General features: G+C 39.1%; 1 pseudogene; it reads right to left on the bottom strand.

Moving 5' to 3' along the window:
* Window positions 1–1,392: 1,392 nt before the first annotated feature.
* On the bottom strand, window positions 1,393–5,784 carry LOC143412533 (uncharacterized; annotated as a pseudogene).
* Window positions 5,785–6,579: the final 795 nt, after the last annotated feature.

Raw genomic sequence — 6,579 nt, 5'->3', positions numbered from 1 at the left:
GAGAACCTAAACAAATAATAAACATCAAAATAGGCTAAGCATAACACACTGGGTCACACGACCCAGGACCATGACATTTTGTAAGTGAAGGCCATTAATGGCTGCTCTGCGTCTTCCTATGACAGTGTATAAAAAATTGTGTACTACTATATTTTTATGTATTTGAATGATATCAACATTTAACTGTAATTCTGGAATAAAAACTGTATGTGTGCATTAAATATTTTGTGATATTATACGTTTTCACCTCAAATGCTCTGGCCAGTTCTCATATGAAGAAATTGTAAGCTGTCAGTCTACTTTTTACCTCAACTGTCAAAATGCCTGGTGAAACGTCCTTGTCTATTTACTCTTGAGGAAGCTATAACAGTCTGTGAACGAAGTCTGATATGGATTGAAGAGTCAGTGAGGCTCACTTCTGACCAATGGCAGTAATTCTGATGTGAATTTCTAAGGATATCCTGAACTTTCTCTAAGCACTTCTCTTTTTCCACTGTAAGCAACTTTAGCTGGTGTTATTGAAACTTTTAGGGTACTAGAGGCTAATGCTAGATGGAGAGAATAGTGGTTTATACATTTGGTTAACAAACACTTATGCTGCTGGTTCAATTCCAGTCAGAGATTCATAAGCCTTTTGGGGCTGTGTAAAAAAAGGTATCTAGTATAAAACTCTATCTTCTATAGCCATGGAAAAAACGTTTTTGAACACCAGCTGCTTTTGTAAGTTTGCCCACTAACAAAGAAATGATCAGTCAATAATTTCAATGGTAGGTTGATCTGCACATTGAGAGACAGAACAATAATCAAAATTTTTTTTAAAAAAAAGCATTTCAAAATAGTTAGAAATAAATTTGCATTTTCATGAATGAAATAAGTATTTGATCCCTTTGCAGAATGTGCTTTAGCATTTGGTGGCAAGACATTTGTTGGCAATCACAGAGGTCAGACATGTCTTGTAGTTGGCCACAAGTTTTGCACACATCTCAGGGGGATTTTGTCCCACTTGTCTTTGCAGATCTTCTCCTTGTAATTAATGTTTCGTGGCTGATGTTTGGCAACTTGAACCTTCAGCTTCCTCCACAGATTTTCTTTGGGATTAAGGTCTGGAGACTGACTAGGCCAGTCCAGGACCTTAATAGGCTTCTTCTTGACCCAATCCTTTGTTGCTTGGCTGTGTGTTTTGGATCATTGTCATGCTGGAATACCAGCCCATGACCCATTTTCAATGCCCTATCTGAGGGAAGGAGGCTCTCACCCAATATTTGACGGGACATGGCCACATTTATCCTCCCTTTGATGTAGTGCAGTTGTCCTGTCTCCATGGCAGAAAAACATCCCCAGAGCATAATGTTTCCACCTCCATGTTTGACGGTGGGGACGGTATTCTTGGAGTCATAGGCAGCATTCCTCCTCTTCCAAACACAGAGTGCAGTTGATGCCAAATTGCTTGATTTTGATCTCATCTGACCACAACACTTTCACGCAGTCCTCCTTTGAATCATTGAGATGTTCAGTGGCAAACTTCAAATTGGCCTGCACATGTGCTTTCTTGAGCAGGAGGACCTTGCAGGCACTGCAGGATTTCAGTCCTTTACAGCTTGGTGTTTTACGAACTGTTTTCTTGGCGACTATAGTCGAAGCTCTTTTGAGATCATTGACAAGTTGGCAACACTTTGGCCAACATTTTTTTGTTATTAAATGTGCTATATAAATAAAAAACAAAGTAAAGTAAAAGTAAAGTTCCTCCCGAGTAATTCTGGGCTGGTTCTTCACCGTTCTCATTATCATTGAAACTCCATGAGGTGAGATGTTGCCTGAAGCTCCACACCGAGGGAGATTGGCAGTTTTTTTTTATGGTTCCATTTGCGTATAATCGCACCAGCCATGGTCCACTTCTCACCCAGCTGCTTGGCAATGGTCTTGCAGCCCATCCCAGCCTTGTCTAAGTCCACAATTTTGTCCTTGACATCCTTGGAAAGCTTTTTGGTCTTGACCTTGGTGCAGAGTTTGGAATTTCGATTGATTGCTTCTATTGACAGCTGTCAATCAGCAAGATTTCTGGCTCCCAGGTGTATTTTATACCGGTAACAAGCCGGTAACAAGCTGACATTGGGAGCCTTCTCAACTCGTTACCTGTATAAAAGACAGAGAAGCATAAGTCCATAGAAGCAATCAATCCAGAAACATTAATGACTAGGAGAGGATCTGCAAAGAGGTGTGGGACAAAATCCCCCCTGAGATGTGTGCAAACTTAACTACAAGACATGTCTGACCTCTGTGATTGCCAATAAAGGTTTTGCCACCAAATGCTAAAGCACATTCTGCAAAGGGATCAAATATTTATTTCATTCATGGAAATGTAAATTAATTTCTAACTATTTTGAAATACATTTTTCTGGATTTTTTGTTTATTATTCTGTCCCTCACTGTTCAAATAAATCTACCATTGAAATGATAAACTGATCATTTCTTTGTTAGTGGGCAAACTTACAAAAGCAGCTGGCGTTCAAATATTTTTTTTCCTTTGACTTCCCTAGTAGTGTTGAAAGTCTATTCCCTTAAACTAAAAAAAAAAGTACCTTTCCTATTTATCATCATGCAATGTAGTGAGTTCCACATTAGGCCTGTCTGTGCTAATATAGTTAGTTTGACCAACAATTCAGAGCCACATAAATATGATCATCCCCGATTAGATCGGGGGATGATTAATTCCTTACAGTTTTCTCTCCTTCTGCTTTCTTCTTCTCAAACCGTTTGAAATGTAAACCAACCAAGTCAGTCTCTTTAATGTAGCATATTCCTTGGCTCAGAATGCTGCACAACACACTTCAAAAATATTCAGAAAGCAAAGAAGATTAAGGAGAATATGGAATCTCTTTTCCCATAAATCACCTTGAGTCATTGCTGGAGGTGTTTTAGAGCTGACTGGAAGCTCAGAGCTGCTTGTCACAATGATCCATGTTGGAGAAGGCTGCACTAAAGTTGAACCCCAGATTATTCTCACTGACACCAACATGTATCTAACATTTTAATATCTGTACTTATTATTTCAGAATTTGTCCATGCAGTAGCATTACTTATGTAATGATAAAGATATATAAGTTATTAGTACATTTTATATTAGATAGCAATATTCTAGTATTGTCATTTTCATTCCCTCTGTAATATTTACCACATTAGAAAAATCACAAATGCCTATGTCACGATCCTGTATGTAATACTCTGTTGAACAAACACTGCAAAAAGAGAAAAGTAAGTCTGATTGAAGAGTCCACTCACATCTCACAGAGTAGGGGAGTGAGACACCAGCAAGGCGACCACTTAAAGTCAATATTAGTTTATGAGAGAAATCATGAAGTCAATTCTCATGAATGAAGTGGTGGGCTTTTGCAAAGTGTTTCTCAATGGGAAATCATATTGATAGTGTTGCTGCAATAATACTTAACCATACAGTCATGTGAAAAAGAAGGTTTTCACAGGGCTTTATGCAGTCATTTAAAAAACAAAAAACAAAGTACAACCTTGCTGCTTCCACAGGAATTAAGAAGATAAGTAGCAGATAGGTGCAGCTAATCAAATTAATTTGATTAACTAAGCATTGGCAAGTGTGCCTGCTTCTGTAGAAGCAGCAATTTCTGTGGTTTTCTTGTCTGGAGCATTAAGGTATGTGTTAACACAATCCCAATAAATTCACCCCAGGGCCAGACTGCGCAATGCTCAGAGAAATTGCAAAAAACCCAAGGCCTCAGTTAGCATGTTAAATGTTTAAGTTCATGACAGCACAGTTAGAAAAAGCCTGAACAAGTATGGTTTTTTTTTGGAGGAGCTGCCATGGAAGAAAGCCTCTTCTCTCAAAAAACAAAACAAAACATGGCAGCATGGTTTAGGTTTGCAAAGGTGCATCTGAACAAACCATAAGACTTGTGAAACAGCATCGCTAAAACAGATGAGGCCAAAGTGGAGAGGTTTGGTGACATATAATGTATCTGCAAAACATGTCATTATGAAGCTCATGCGTGAATTCAAAAAGAAAGATCAATGGTCTTACATCTGTCTGCTTCCAGGTGTTGCTGGCTAAATCTAAGCTTCACATCACTTCCACTTTTCCATGCTATCAAGCTGTTTGTGACATCGCTGGTCTATTCCAATCATCTTTCTCAAGACCTTCTTTAGGCTAATCAGCATTTATGCCACATACTTTAAATCTCACTGCAAATATGTCATTCTCCTTTGCAGAGTCGTGATACAAACCTCCTCCCCACCACCGCCTCTCATCACTCAGGCTCCGTTCAAGCCTCCATCTTCATCTCCACCACTACCTTAGCATCATTAATTAATAATAAACACACACTCAGTGTGTGTTTATTGGTATGGATGTGCATTGATGCCTATGGAATTGGCAGCTTGCACATGTGGAAAGGCACCATCAATGCTGAAAGGTATATACAGTATGGGTTTTAGAACAATACATGCTCCCATTCAGACAATGTTGTTTTGTTTTTTGTTTTTTTTAAATTACAGATTTCTTTCCTAGGAAGTCATTATTTCAGTAAGACAATTCTAAACCACACACTGAACTGTAATCCAAGTTGAATTAGCATTCAACTGATGAGCAGAAGAAGGAGAAAAACTGACATACAGAGAGCAGTTGGAGAGCTCACACGACAGATACTTTCTTCTTATTATTCATCTTATTAACTTTTAACATTTTATTTAAGTCTCTAAATATATAGATATGTGTTTTAGGCAGTGCACTGTGGTTTCATCCTGAAGTATTTGTAGAATTTCTAAAAGCAGAGTGACAATCTGACCCGTTGGCTACTCGGCAACTCTACTGAAGCAGTTCATTAGTTGGGGCTGTGGTCGATGTCATAGCAGTGTTAATAAGAAGGGAACTCATGGGGCAGTTTTGTGTATTGAACTGAGCCCTCAAACTTGACTGGACATTGAAATTTATGTTTATCAGAGAAAACAAGGGCAATGCCTCAATTGTTCTTTTCTTGCTCAAGGTTGTCCACTCTCAGTGTTTATCCATTCAGTAACTTGCACTGCCAGAGGAACATGTGAGAGAAAAACAGAGGCACAAAGGCAGATAAAAAGAAACTGTCTAATGAGATGGAACGGAATAGACTTCAGTGCCACCATCTAATGAGAGCCAGGTATACTCTTTTATACTTTCTCCTTTACCAGTGGCCTTTGAAAATGAATGCTGATAAGCAGTGGCAGTTATTTATATGGTAATTCACCAAAGGAACACATAGACATTAGAACACCTGCAATTTAGCAGAGTGGAAATTGGATATTTTGTGTGTGTGTGTGTATGTGTATGTGTGTGTGTGTCCTAAGTGTCTGTGCATGATTACCTACTCTATCTTGATATTATATTATGGTAGTACTGTTTGGCATCCATTGCAAGATTTCAGGTGTGTGATAATAAAGTACCACAGATTCTTCATTTTTGATAATAAGCATTCTTTGCCCACTGTGCAGTTTGTGAATCTATGAGATGACTAAATAAATATGGTGTTAACCATTCCTCGCCGTCAGTCCCCTGACCGTGGTCGGGAGACACGAGGGGAGAAGCTTCCTCCAGGGCCGAAGTTTGTCCTCCTTTGGGGTTAACTCCCTTCACTTTTGTGGAGTAGTGAGGCAGACAGAAATCAGCCGAGGCACCGGAGAGTACTGAAGAGATGAGGCTTTAATAACAGTACTGCACACTTCGAAAACACACTGCATAGCCTGTAGCCCGTTAGAACGCTGCTCCCGGTCGCCCTCTCTACCCATGACACACTCTCTCCATGTTTCTCTCTTTCGCTCCCCACGTTTCCTTCACGCGCATGCTCACACACACACATCACATACACTCCTTACTGCACCCAGTCACACACAAGACAGCAATTCCCACAACAATGGCAATAAAGTGAATTTTTCAATGAAGCAATATTCTAGCCGTTAATGAGGAACATGTATAATTTCTGATAGCTACTGTGAACTGTAAGTTTTTTAGAAAGTGTTTTAGAAACTCATCTGCTTCAGTTACAACGATCTATCACAATTCATGTTTAACCTCAACCTTAATTTTCCAGTCATGAAATTTAAATCAGTGATAAATAGTGCACTGACAATGGTGGGAATAGGGCTGGTTTATTTTAAGTAGGCCTCTGTAGGAGCTGTGTGGCTGTGGCTTTAGCAGTATTGTAACATCACTGGGATTAAAAAACACACATTGTCATGAGAAAAGGACGCGATCATCAGCTTGAATAAGTCAACATAGGCCATGTGAGACGTCTGGTCTAAAGAACTTCTCTTTGCTGTCTAATGATGATTTGAGGTGAGGAACATTACTTTGGCCCATTTAAAAGACTCCAAAAGCCTTAAAGTTTGTTTGTAGACATTCATTTCAGCTTTATGTGAGTTGAGCATAGCATAACCTGATCAGAGTTTATCATATTCTAATAGACAGAAAGGGAAAGTGCACATGAAAACATCAACAGATCAGCAGTAATCTTAAAGAAGGGTTGGGAAGGGTTAAAAGGTAATTACCAAACAATCTGAAGTCCATAATTCCACAGTGACCAA

This window comes from Maylandia zebra, linkage group LG14 (assembly GCF_041146795.1).
Source record: "Maylandia zebra isolate NMK-2024a linkage group LG14, Mzebra_GT3a, whole genome shotgun sequence".
NCBI lineage: Eukaryota > Metazoa > Chordata > Actinopteri > Cichliformes > Cichlidae > Maylandia > Maylandia zebra.
This window is presented reverse-complemented; position numbering and strand designations above follow the sequence as displayed.